This window comes from Schistocerca gregaria, unplaced genomic scaffold (genome assembly GCF_023897955.1).
Source record: "Schistocerca gregaria isolate iqSchGreg1 unplaced genomic scaffold, iqSchGreg1.2 ptg000066l, whole genome shotgun sequence".
In the NCBI taxonomy this organism is placed as follows: domain Eukaryota; kingdom Metazoa; phylum Arthropoda; class Insecta; order Orthoptera; family Acrididae; genus Schistocerca; species Schistocerca gregaria.
The window spans coordinates 15,434,870-15,449,920 of NW_026061707.1; the positions used below are offsets into that span (position 1 = coordinate 15,434,870).

At 26.7% G+C, this 15,051-nt stretch overlaps 1 protein-coding gene and 1 long non-coding RNA gene across 3 annotated transcripts in view; one reads left to right on the forward strand and one right to left on the reverse strand.

Moving 5' to 3' along the window:
* Positions 1 to 4,698, reverse strand: part of LOC126301317 (uncharacterized) — a 135,936-nt gene extending 131,238 nt beyond the window's left edge. The window contains exon 1 of the long non-coding RNA XR_007553030.1: positions 4,216 to 4,698. This is a non-coding gene — a long non-coding RNA (uncharacterized LOC126301317). The remainder of the gene's footprint in view (positions 1 to 4,215) is intronic.
* LOC126301315 (NADH-ubiquinone oxidoreductase chain 5-like) overlaps positions 1 to 15,051 on the forward strand; it is a 371,580-nt gene that overhangs the window by 316,328 nt on the left and 40,201 nt on the right. The window lies entirely within an intron of this gene.

Consider the following 15,051-nt stretch of genomic DNA (forward strand, 5'->3'; position numbering starts at 1 on the left):
AAAGGAAAATATAAAGTATTAGAAAAATCATAAACCTTAAATAAAACTAATAATAAAGGTAATCTAGCAACCAAAGTATAAAAAATTAAATAAACACCAGCCTGCAAACGCTCAGGTTGATAACCCCAACCCAAAATTAAAAGTAAAGTAGGAACTAATCTAGCCTCAAAAAAAATATAAAAAGAAAGAAGACTTAATCTAGCAAATGAACAATAAAGCATAATTATTAAAATCAAAACCATAAAAACAAAAAAATTAGAATGATATGAACTTAAATAAACTTAACCTCTAGCAGTGATTATTAAAGAACAAATCCAAAAACTAAGTAAAATTAAACTAAAAGAATCATAATCAACTAAAAGAATCATAATCAAACTCAATAAGAAAAACAATAACTAACATAAATAAAGAAAGAACAATATATTCTAATCTCAAAAGAACCATTAATAAATGTTTACGTTTAGAAGAAAAAACATAAACACCAGCAAAATAAATCAATAAAGAAGTAAAAATAGAGAATATAAACATTAGTTTTAATAGTTTAAAAAAAACGCCGGTCTTGTAAACCGGAAATAAGTCCAGCCCCCACTTTTAAAACTTCAGAGGTGGAAAAGCTTCCATCATCGGTCCCCAAAACCGGTATTTTAAATAAACTAACCCCTCAAATGATCAAAATAATAATTATATCATTATCAAATGTAGTAAATATTAATTTTATTAAATTAAGACACCCAATATCAATAATGCTTTTTATTATCCTTCAAACCTTCCTAGTTGGATTAATAACAGGAACAATAATAGAAAGATATTGATTATCATATATTTTATTTTTAACATTTCTTGGTGGTATACTAGTATTATTTATTTACATTACAAGAATTGCATCAAACGAAATATTTCAGCCTAAATTAATCACTATAATTATTACATTAATAATGTGAGTATTTATCATATTAATATTAATTATTCTAGATATAACTATATTTATAGACTTTTTCAAAAACACCGAAACTATAAATATTGATAATTCAATCAATTATCAAGAAATAACAATATCTTTAGAAAAATTATATAATAGACCAACATTCATTATTACAATAATAATAATTATTTATTTATTTTTAGCACTACTAGCAGTTGTTAAAATCACCAATATTAATCAGGGACCTATTCGTAAAATAAGATAATTACTAATGAATAAACCCTTACGATTAAGACATCCTTTAATTAAAATTATTAATAACTCTTTAATTGACTTACCTGCCCCAACAAATATTTCATTTTGATGAAATTTTGGATCCCTATTAGGGTTATGTTTGGTGATTCAAATCGTAACTGGACTATTTTTAGCTATACATTATACATCAAATATTGAAATAGCATTCAGTAGTGTAGTACACATCTGCCGAGACGTAAATAATGGTTGAATTATCCGAACCTTACACGCAAATGGAGCATCTATATTTTTTATTTGTTTTTACTTACATGTAGGACGGGGAATTTACTATGGATCTTATATATATATACATACCTGAATAATTGGTACAGTGATTTTATTTTTAGTTATAGCAACTGCATTTATAGGATATGTCTTACCCTGAGGCCAAATATCTTTTTGAGGTGCAACAGTAATTACTAATTTATTATCAGCAATCCCATACTTAGGAACAGATTTAGTCCAATGTGTATGAGGAGGATTCGCTGTTGATAATGCAACATTAAATCGATTCTTCACATTCCATTTTGTATTACCATTTATTATTGCTGCTATAGCAGCAATTCATTTATTTTTTCTTCACCAAACAGGATCTAATAATCCTCTTGGACTAAATGGAGATATTGAAAAAATTCCATTCCATCCATACTTTACCTTTAAGGATTCTATTACATTTGTAATAATAACATCATTATTAATTATACTATGTTTAATTAATCCTTACCTATTAGGAGATCCAGATAACTTTGTACCTGCCAACCCATTAGTAACACCAGTTCACATTCAACCAGAATGATATTTCCTATTTGCATATGCAATTCTACGATCTATCCCTAATAAGTTAGGAGGTGTTATTGCATTATTTTTATCAATTAGAATCTTAATAATTTTACCATTTTATAATAAAACACCATTCCGAGGCATTCAATTTTACCCTATTAATCAAATTTTATTCTGAATTATAGTAGTTGTTGTATGCTTACTAACGTGAATTGGTAAACGACCTGTTGAAGAACCTTATATTATAACAGGTCAAATCTTAACAATTATTTACTTCACATATTTCTTAATTAATGTCCATGTCGCAAATGCATGAGATAAATTAATTAAGGAATAAAGTTAATTAGCTTAGGAAAAGCATATGTTTTGAAAACATAAAATTAGAAGTTTAACTCTTCTATTAACTTTTCTCAAAAAATTTCACTAAACAAATGAGATAAATAAAATCTTTAAACCAACAAAGAAAATAAAAAAATTCAAAGATAAAGGTAAAAAACTTTTTCAAGCTAAGTACATTAATTTATCATAACGGAACCGTTGTAATGTTCCACGAACCCAAATAAAACCAAAAGATATAATAGCAAGCTTAATAAAAAATATAAAAGAATAAAAATCACCGCCCAAAAAAATTAAAGCCAATAACATTCTTATGAAGACAATTCTAGTATATTCAGCTAAAAAAATTAAAGTAAAACCACCCGCACCATACTCAATATTAAATCCTGAAACTAACTCAGATTCCCCTTCAGCAAAATCAAAAGGAGTACGATTAGTTTCAGCTAAGCAAGAAGCAAAACAAGCTAAAGCTAAAGGAAAAGAAATAATAATAAATCAACAATAAAGCTGATAGTTTATAAAATCAAACATATTAAAACTACCAATTAAAATAATTAAAGACAATAAAATTAAAGCAAAACTAACTTCATAAGAAATTGTTTGAGCAACAGAACGAAGAGAACGTAATAATGAATAATTTGAATTAGAAGATCAACCAGCAATTATAACAGTATAAACACCTAATCTAGTACAACATAAAAAAAATAAAAATCCATAAGAAAAAGAACACATATAAGTTAAATAAGGAAAAATTACTCAAACGGCTAAAGAAATCATTAAATTAAAAACAGGGGAAAAATAATAAAGTAGGTAATTAGATATAATAGGAATTGGCTGCTCCTTACAAATTAACTTAATAGCATCTCTAAATGGCTGAGGAATTCCAACAAAACCTACCTTATTTGGACCCTTTCGAATCTGAATATAACCTAAAACCTTACGCTCTAATAAACTTAAAAAGGCAACACTAATTAAAACACAAATAACCAATAAAAGAAAATTCAAAATAAATATAAATAAATCATAAAGTATCAATACTATTTGTAGAAAAAATCTACATAAATGAATTCTAAATTCAACACATTAATCTGTCAAAATAGTAAATAAATTAATATTAATCAATATAACAAAAAATATTTTAACCATATGGTCCTTTTGTACTAATATGGATTAACAATCTTAGGATAGAAACCGACCTAGCTCACGCCGGTCTGAACTCAGATCATGTAAGAATTTAAAGGTCGAACAGACCTAATCATTGGGCTCCTGCACCAAAAATTTTTCTTAATCCAACATCGAGGTCGCAATCTGCTTTGTCGATATGAGCTCTCAAAAACAATTACGCTGTTATCCCTAAGGTAACTTAATCTTATGATCATAAATTATGGATCAAAATAACAAATATAAATAAATGATATAATAATGAAGAGTTTATCTATTCTTCATGTCACCCCAACAAAACATCATCATTAAATATAGAAAGACAAACAAAAAACTATATAAAAGTAAAATGTCAAGCTCTATAGGGTCTTCTCGTCCTAAAGAAGAATTTAAGCCTTTTGACTCAAAAGTTAAATTCAAAAATTTATTAAGAGACAGTTGATTTCTCGTCAAGCCATTCATTCCAGCCACTAATTAAGAGACTAATGATTATGCTACCTTTGCACGGTCAAAATACCGCGGCTCTTTAAAAATACGCTCAGTGAGCAGGCCAGACCTCAAAATATAAACAAGAGGACATGTTTTTGATAAACAGGCGGAAATCAATTTTGCCTAGTTCCTTATAATAAGTTCACAAGGTAAAAATTTCATACAAATAAATATACTAATTCTATCATTATTACAAAAATTTTAAATTTAAATTAATAATCTTAATAAAAAACCTAAAATATTTATAAAATCAAAATAAAAAATAATGAACTAAAACGTAATCTTAAAGATAGCTGGTTTAAAGCTTACTATTATATTTTTATAAAATAAATTATAGGTTATTAACTTCAAAGCTTATCCCTTAAAGAATAAATCAGTTAATATTTTTACTTAAAAAATTAAATAAAAACAAATAACTTTAAAAAATTAAATTTTTTCTTAAGAAACTAGATATCTTGGGAAACGATTAACATCTCATTTCTATAAATAATTTAATAATAATTATGATACATTAACTATAAATTATTTATAAATCAACCCAAATCGAGACAAGTAAAATAAATACTAAAATTTTGATAAACCCTGATACAAAAGGTACAATAAATAAAATCTACTTAAAAAAATTTAAAATAATATTTCATAAAACACTTACATTACCAATAAACTATAATTTAAAAAATCAATTCTATAAAATATACTAAGACAAAAATACAATAAAATTATTTATATTAAATAATTAAATAAACAAAAAATAAATATAATAAAATAAATAATCAAGATATCCTGATTTGCACAGAAAAATTTTCAGTGTAAATGAAACACTTTACTAATAAGTTATATCTTGAAACTCTTCCTAGATACACTTTCCAGTACATCTACTATGTTACGACTTATCTCATCTAAATTGAAGCTACTTTAAAATAAAATAGAATAATCAATAATGAGAGCGACGGGCGATGTGTACACATCTCAGAGCCAATATCAGTTAAATTAAATAAATTAAATTACTATCAAATCCACCTTCATTAACAGTATTTCACTATCAAATTCGTTATAAACAAAAATCTATTGTAACCCACCTCCTCTTAACTATAAGCTGCACCTTGACCTGAAATATTTTATAATTATAAATCTTGAGAATTATAACTCTAAAAAGATTCTCTGATAACGGAGATATACAAACAAATAAATTAAGTAGAGTAAATCGTGTATTATCAATCATGGGGTAGGTTCCTCTGAATGGAATGAGATACCGCCAAATTCTTTGGGTTTAAAGACCTTAACTAATAGTACCCTGGTAAATATAATTAACATTTAAAATAATAGGGTATCTAATCCTAGTTTATTATTTAAATTTCACAGATTCATAAAAAGGGCCACAAATAAATTTTAACATTTCACCTTACAAATTTATATTTCAACCCTAATAATATAAACAACTGTTTTAACCAATAATATTCACTTGTATCAATCGTATAACCGCGGCTGCTGGCACGAATTATGCCGATACTAAATCAATTGCTAAATCCAAAATCACTTGATAATTAAATCAAATTACTGCAAAAAGAACATTTAGTCGAACAAAACTTACATATAATACAAAGAAAAAGTGAATAAACAAGCAAGAATAAAACTTTTAAAAATAAAAAATAAGAAAATTTTAAATCTATTAATTCAGGAAAAAATAAAAGATTCAAATATTTAAAGAAAAAAAAAGAAAAAAACCACAAACATTAACAAAAAAAAAGAAACGCTCCTATGTATGACCACAACAACTTCTCTATTATATATAATTAAAGATTAATATGGAACATGTATAGCAATAAATGTATTATATTCTTTCTTATTTAATCTTTCTTTTCACTAATAAATAAAGAAAGATTAAATAATATAATAAATATATTTTATACAATTATGTAATTTAATATAATATGTTATTAATATGAATTCTTTTTTTATATTAAGTTAACTTTCATATATATTAGTTAAATAATCTAATTATAGATAATTTACATAATTATATTATTATAATTAATGTAATTATTTATATTAATTATAATATTTTATATTTAAATTAATAATTTTATTTATTATATCCAATTATAATAATATTAAATATTAAATTACATATTATTATATACATTATATTATAATAACCTATTTTAAGCTAAAAACATAAGTAGCTATAATCCTAGGTAAATAATTGCATTAAAATAATCAATTGATAATGGTAAGATGAACTTATAATACTTTAATTTCAATTAAATGTAATATATTAATATAAATTATTTATTATATATATATATTAAAAAAAATAAAATGAGCAGGATAAATTAATCCTAATTAAACAAAATAATACATAAAAGAATTTCAAAAAAAAACTTTCGATTTATATATTAAATAAATGAAGTGCCTGATTAAAGGGTTACCTTGATAGGGTAAATAAAGTAAATAAAATTACCTTCATTAATATTACATAAGACAGAATTAAACTACCTCCTTTAGTATCAAAATCTAACGTGCATCATACACCTTAATGTAAAAAGGTAAGCTAAACAAGCTAATGGGTTCATACCCCATTTATAGGGGTATCAATCCTCTCCTTTTTAATGACCAACAACTCTACAAAACTTCTCTTCCTATCAACATTAATGATAGGAACGATCCTGTCCATTTCATCAAATTCCTGATTTGGGGTTTGAATAGGACTTGAGATCAACTTACTTTCATTTATTCCGCTCCTAACAAGAAATAAAAATATAATAATAAATGAATCATCAATTAAATATTTTATTGTCCAAGCAATAGCATCGACAATATTATTATTTTCAATTTTGCTGATTCAAATAAAATATCCCATGGGATGGGAAACAGAATTTATCCCATCAATAATAATTAGATCTAGACTATTATTAAAGATTGGAGCTGCACCTTTCCATTTCTGATTTCCAGAAGTTATAGGAGCATCAAGATGAAATAATTGTTTAACATTAATAACATGACAAAAAATCGCCCCAATAATGGTCTTATCTTATTGTATTCAATTAAGAACTTTTATTTGAACAATTATTATCTTAAGAATTATTATTGGGGCAATAGGAGGTTTAAATCAAACATCCTTACGACAACTTTTAGCATATTCATCAATCAGACATCTAGGTTGAATAATTAGATCATTAACAGTCAGAGAAAACATCTGAGAACTATACTTCATTATTTACTCACTATTAAGATTAATTATAGTTTTATTATTTAAGCAAATAAATTTATTTTTCATAAATCAAATTTATTCAGCCAGAAATATAAAAACCGAAATTAAATTCATAATATTCTTATCTTTATTATCTTTAGGTGGACTACCACCATTCCTTGGATTCTTACCAAAATGAATTGTAATACAATCATTAATAGAAAACAATATAACAACTATTATAACTATTATAGTTGTATTAACTACAATTACACTCTACTACTATATACGTATTAGATTCTCAGCTCTAATTATATCATACACAGAAAATTCGTGATCTATAAAGATAAAGTCCCAAAAATCAAGAATCATTCTTCCTATAACAGTAATAATTTCAACAATAGGATTGATTTCAACATCAACCTTAATTTCATTATACTAAGGACTTAAGTTAATCAAACTAATAACCTTCAAAGTTATAATTAAAAGAATAATCTTTTAGGCCTTAGTAAAATTTTACACCTCTAGAATTGCAGTCTAGAATCATAATTGAATATAAGACCTAAATATGATAAGAGAGAAAACATCTCATAAGTAGATTTACAGTCTACCACCTAAAATTCAGCCATCTTACCGCAAAAATGATTATTCTCAACAAACTATAAGAACATTGGTACTTTATACTTCATATTTGGAGCATGAGCAGGAATAGTAGGAACATCAATAAGAATACTTATTCGTGCTGAACTTGGCCAACCCGGATCTCTAATTGGGGATGACCAGATTTATAATGTTATTATTACAGCTCACGCATTCGTAATAATTTTCTTTATAGTAATACCTATTATAATTGGTGGATTTGGTAATTGACTTGTTCCACTAATAATTGGTGCACCAGATATAGCATTTCCACGAATAAATAATATAAGTTTTTGATTACTACCACCTTCACTAACCCTTCTTCTTACATCTTCTATAGTAGATAATGGTGCTGGTACAGGATGAACAGTTTACCCTCCTCTAGCAGGAGCTATTGCACACGGGGGTGCATCTGTAGATCTAGCTATTTTTTCACTGCACTTAGCAGGTGTATCATCTATTCTTGGTGCAGTGAATTTCATTACAACAGAAATTAATATACGATCAGAAAGTATAACTTTAGATCAAACACCTTTATTTGTATGATCTGTAGCTATTACAGCATTACTTCTCCTTCTTTCACTTCCAGTTTTAGCAGGAGCTATTACTATATTATTAACAGATCGAAATTTAAATACATCATTCTTTGACCCTGCAGGAGGGGGTGACCCAATTCTATATCAACATCTATTTTGATTCTTTGGACACCCAGAAGTTTATATTTTAATTCTACCGGGGTTCGGAATTATTTCACATATTGTATGTCAAGAAAGAGGAAAAATTGAATCATTTGGAACATTAGGTATAATTTATGCTATACTATCAATTGGACTAATAGGATTTATTGTATGAGCACATCATATATTTACAGTAGGAATGGATGTTGACACACGAGCATATTTTACATCAGCAACAATAATTATTGCTGTACCTACAGGAATTAAGGTATTTAGATGATTAGCTACATTATATGGAACTAAATTCAAGTTCAATCCACCATTATTATGAGCTCTAGGATTTATTTTCCTATTTACAATTGGTGGATTAACAGGATTAGTATTAGCAAATTCATCACTTGATATTGTATTACATGATACATATTATGTAGTAGCCCACTTTCATTATGTATTATCTATAGGAGCAGTATTTGCAATTATAGAAGGTGTCATTCAACGATATCCACTATTTACAGGATTAACTATAAATAATACATGATTAAAAATCCAATTTACAATTATATTCATTGGAGTAAATTTAACATTCTTTCCTCAACACTTCCTAGGATTAGCAGGAATACCTCGACGATACTCTGACTACCCAGACGCATATACATCATGAAACGTAGTATCAAGAATTGGGTCTACAATTTCTATTGTAGGAATCATTATATTCATTGTAATTATATGAGAAAGAATGATTACAAACCGAGCAATTATATTTAGAGCTAACATAAGAAGATCAACAGAATGACTACAAAATAACCCTCCTGCAGCACATAGTTACTCAGAATTACAATTAATCTCTAGATTCTAATATGGCAGATTAGTGCAGTAGATTTAAGCTCTACAAATAAAGGTTTGACCTTTTATTAGAAAATATTTATTAATGGCAACATGATGAAATTTATCTCTTCAAGATGGAGCTTCACCATTAATGGAGCAATTATCATTCTTTCATGATCATACTATGGTCGTATTATTATTAATTACAGTAATTGTAGGTTATGCCCTAAGTTATATATTATTTATTGCCTATACTAACCGTAATATACTTCATGGACATTTAATTGAAACAATCTGAACAGCTTTACCAGCAATTACATTAATTTTTATTGCCCTTCCATCATTACGACTATTATATTTACTTGATGATTCAGTAGATGCAATAACTACAATTAAAACCATTGGACGACAATGATATTGAAGATATGAATATTCAGACTTCATAGACGTAGAATTTGACACTTATATAACACCAGAACAAGACCTAGAAAATGATGGATTCCGACTACTAGATGTAGATAACCGAACAATCCTACCAATAAATACAGAAGTACGAGTATTAACAAGAGCATCAGATGTTCTACACTCATGAGCAGTTCCTGCATTAGGGGTTAAAATTGATGCAACGCCAGGTCGGTTAAATCAAGGAACATTCACAATAAATCGACCTGGATTATTCTTTGGACAATGCTCAGAAATCTGTGGAGCAAACCACAGATTTATACCAATTGTAATTGAAAGAACTTCAGTAAATTTATTTATTAAGTGATTATCTAAGATAATTTAAGGAGTTAGTTAAAATAAATAACATTAGAGTGTCAATCTAAAGTAACTAAAAAAAATTTGTACACCTTGAAATTCATCAGATGACTGAAAGTAAGTAATGGTCTCTTAAACCAAATAATAGTAAATTAACGACTACTTCTGATGGGGAAATTATATCCAAATCCCTCAAATATCCCCTCTTATATGATTCTCACTATTCATTATATTTTCAGCTACATTAATCTTGTTTAATCAAATAAACTTCTTCTCATTTAAACCTAACCTTATTAAAAGAGCAGAAAAAGGAACAATTGAAATAAAAAACTTAAATTGAAAATGATAACAAATCTATTCTCAACATTTGACCCATCAACTAACATCTTTAATTTATCATTAAATTGAACTAGAACATTTCTAGGACTATTATTAATCCCATCACTATTTTGACTTACACCATCACGAATTAACATTATCTGAAATAAACTAAATTTAACCTTACATAATGAATTTAACACATTTCTTGGACCAAAATCATTTAATGGAACAACATTCATTTTCATCTCAATTTTTATTATAATATTATTTAACAATTTCATAGGATTATTCCCTTATATTTTTACTAGAACAAGACATTTAGCATTAACATTTGCAATTGCCCTACCTATATGGCTAAGATTTATATTATTTGGATGAATTAACCATACTAATCATATATTTACACACCTTGTACCACAAGGTACACCGCCTGCATTAATATCATTTATAGTACTAATTGAAACAATTAGTAATGTTATTCGACCAGGTACATTAGCAGTACGGTTGGCAGCAAATATAATTGCAGGACACTTATTATTAACCTTATTAGGAAACACAGGACCATCTATAGCAATAAACTTAATCTCATTACTAATTATTGGACAAATACTTCTATTAATTCTAGAATCAGCAGTAGCAATAATTCAAGCCTATGTTTTCTCAATTCTAAGAACTCTATATTCTAGAGAAGTATATTAAACCTATGTTAACAACTCACTCATACCACCCATTCCACTTAGTAGACTATAGACCTTGACCATTAACAGGAGCAATTGGAGCAATAGTCCTAGTATCAGGACTAGCAAAATGATTCCACCTATTTAATATTAACTTATTCATAATTGGATTTGGAATTACCCTACTAACTATAATTCAATGATGACGAGATGTAGTACGAGAAGGAACATATCAAGGATTACATACAGGATTTGTATCAATTGGATTACGATGAGGAATAATTTTATTTATTGCATCAGAGGTATTATTTTTCGTTTATTTTTTTTGAGCATTCTTTAGAAGAAGATTAGCACCAACAATTGAACTAGGAATACTATGACCTCCAATAGGAATTCAACCCTTTAACCCTATACAAATTCCATTACTTAATACAGCTATTCTTTTAGCATCAGGAGTAACAGTAACATGAGCACATCATAGTTTAATGGAATCTAATCATACTCAAGCACTACAAGGATTATTCTTCACAGTGTTATTAGGACTATACTTTACAATACTTCAAGCATATGAATATTGAGAAGCACCTTTTACCATTGCAGATGCAGTTTATGGATCAACATTCTTTGTTGCAACAGGATTCCATGGTTTACACGTAATTATTGGAACAATCTTTTTATCAACATGTCTACTTCGACACTCAATAAATCAATTTTCACCAAGACATCACTTTGGATTTGAAGCAGCAGCATGATACTGACACTTCGTAGACGTAGTATGATTATTCTTATATATCTCTATTTATTGATGAGGTAGATAATGGTTTTTCTAGTATAAATAGTACATTTGACTTCCAATCAGAAAGCTTGATATAAATCAAGAAAAACAATTCTAATTCTATCAACAAGAGTTTTCATTAGATTTATTATTCCAATAATTGTTATAATCCTGGCAACAACACTATCAAAAAAATTAATTAATGATCGAGAAAAAAGATCACCATTTGAATGTGGGTTTGATCCAAAAAGATCAGCACGAATACCATTCTCAATACGATTCTTCCTAATTGCAGTAATCTTTTTAATTATTGATGTAGAAATTGCACTAATTCTACCAATTGTAATTATTTTTAAAACTTCAGACATTATAATCTGAACAGTATCAACAATATTTTTTATTCTAGTTCTATTAGGAGGACTATACCATGAATGAAACCAAGGAGCATTACAATGAGCAGAATAAAGGGTTGTAGTTAAATATAACATTTGGGTTGCATTCAAAAAGTATTGATATTATCAATCAACCTTAAATAGAATAAGAAGCGAAATATTGCAGTCAGTTTCGACCTGGAAGATTGGTATGTACTACCCTTATTCTTATTAATTGAAGCCAAAAAGAGGCGTATTACTGTTAATAATATAATTGAACTATAATAGTTCCAATTAAGGAAATGTAAAGCCAATATGAAAGCTGCTAACTTTTTATATTAGTGGTTAAACTCCGTTAACATTTCTAAAATTTATATAGTTTAAATAAAACATTACATTTTCACTGTAAAAATAATATATCTATATTTATAAATACTTAAAAGTAAAAATACTTCCTTAACATCTTCAGTGTCACGCTCTAATTATAAGCTATTTAAGTAAACGAAAAACAATATTACCAAAATAAATATTCAAAAAATAAAAGTTAAAAGATAAATCTTGAAATTAGAATCATATCAACCTTGAATATAACCAATTAAATAAATAAATAATCTATATAAACCTTGACCACCAAGTAATTCACCTCTACCATAATCAAATGACTTAGATGAATAATAACCTATTTTTAAAGGAATATATCTAATAAACTTAGTTGAAAGAAAAGGTATAAATCATATAGAACCAGCAAATCTAACAAAAGAAAGTATACTTAAAGAAAATAAATTATGAGAAAAATCAAAATTAGAAATAAGATAACCTAAATAAGCACCTAAAATAACAACTGTAATAGTTAAAAACTTTAAATAATAAGGTAAAGCAATCACATGAGGAATAGGAAAAATTAATCAAGATAAAAGACTACCACCAAAAACAGCAACAAACAATAGACCAATAATTCCAAATGAAATATAATAACCCTTATCATCAAAAGAAAATCTAGAATAAAAATTATTATCACCAGATATTGAATAATAAAACAAACGAAAAGAATAAGAAGCAGTTAAACCAGTAGAAAAAAAATAAAGAAAAAAAATTAAACAATTAATTCATCTTAAACAAACCATCTCAAGAATTAAATCCTTTGAATAAAATCCCGCTAAAAAAGTTATTCCACACAAAGATAAACTAGAAACATTAAAACAAACTGAAGTTAAAGGTATGAAATTAACAATTGATCCTATAAAACGAATATCCTGAGAATCCTTCAAATTATGAATTATTGAACCTGCACATATAAATAATAATGCCTTAAATAAAGCATGAGCCAATAAATGAAAAAATGCAAGCTTTGGATAACCTATAGCCAAAATTCTTATTATTAAACCAAGTTGTCTTAAAGTAGAAAGAGCAATAATCTTCTTTAAATCAAACTCAAAATTAGCGCCCAATCCAGCCATAAATATAGTTATACAACCAATTAAAAGTAAAAATCAACCACAATTATAAGTATCCAATATTGGTCTAAAACGAATTAATAAATAAACACCAGCAGTAACAAGAGTAGAAGAATGAACTAAAGCAGAAACAGGAGTAGGAGCTGCTATAGCAGCAGGAAGTCATGAAGAGAAAGGAATCTGAGCTCTCTTAGTTATAGCTGCTAAAACAATTAATATAGTAATGAGCTTTATTTCAAAAGAATTAGAAATAAAATCATAATAATAAATATAATTTCAACCACCAAAATTTAACATTCATGCAATAGAAATTAAAATAGCAACATCACCAATACGATTAGAAAGTGCAGTTAATATACCAGCACTATAAGATTTTACATTTTGATAATAAATAACTAAACAATAAGAAACTAAACCTAAACCATCTCAACCTAATAAAATTCTAATTAAATTAGGACTAATAATTAAAAAACCTATAGAAAGAATAAATATTAAAACAATAATAATAAAACGATTTATATTCTTTTCACCAGATATATAATCCTCTCTATAATAAATAACCAAAGAAGAAATATATATAACAAAAGATATAAAAATAAGAGATATTCAATCCAAAATTAAAGTTATAACAACTATAGAACCATTTAAATTGAAAAGCTCTCACTCAACAAAAACTCTATAATCAATTATTAAATAATAAATACCTAAAATAAAAATTATAGTTCTCGAAATAAACAAAGAAAAAAAACTCAAAGAACAAATAGAAAATAAATTCACAGCCTAAGATGAAACACTTCATATCATTGATTCCACAAAACAATATTTTTAATTAAAATACTTAAGCAAACTAAACAAAGAAATATTCACCCTTTAAACAGAGAATATTTAAAGGCAATCAATGTAAAAGTAAAAGATGATATTCACGAAAATAACCAAGAGAACAAGTATAAACACCAGAATAATAATTCCCATGCTGAGAATAAGAATATATATACAAAGTATAAACAGCTCTAAAAAAAGATAAAAAAATCAAAGCAAAGAATCTAAAAGAAGATCAAGATATAATTCTATTTAATAATCTAATTTCACCTACCAAATTTAAAGAAGGAGGAGCAGCCATATTTGATGATCTTAAAAGAAATCATCATAAAGCCATTCTTGGCATCAAATTAATTATACCCTTGTTAATTAATAATCTTCGTCTACCTAAACGTTCATAAATATTATTAGATAAACAAAATAAACCAGAAGAACATAAACCATGACCAACCATTAGAGAAAGAGAACCTACACAACCTCATCAATTCATAGTCATCAATCCACCAATAACCATTCTTATATGAGCAACAGAAGAATATGCAATTAAAGACTTTAAATCAAC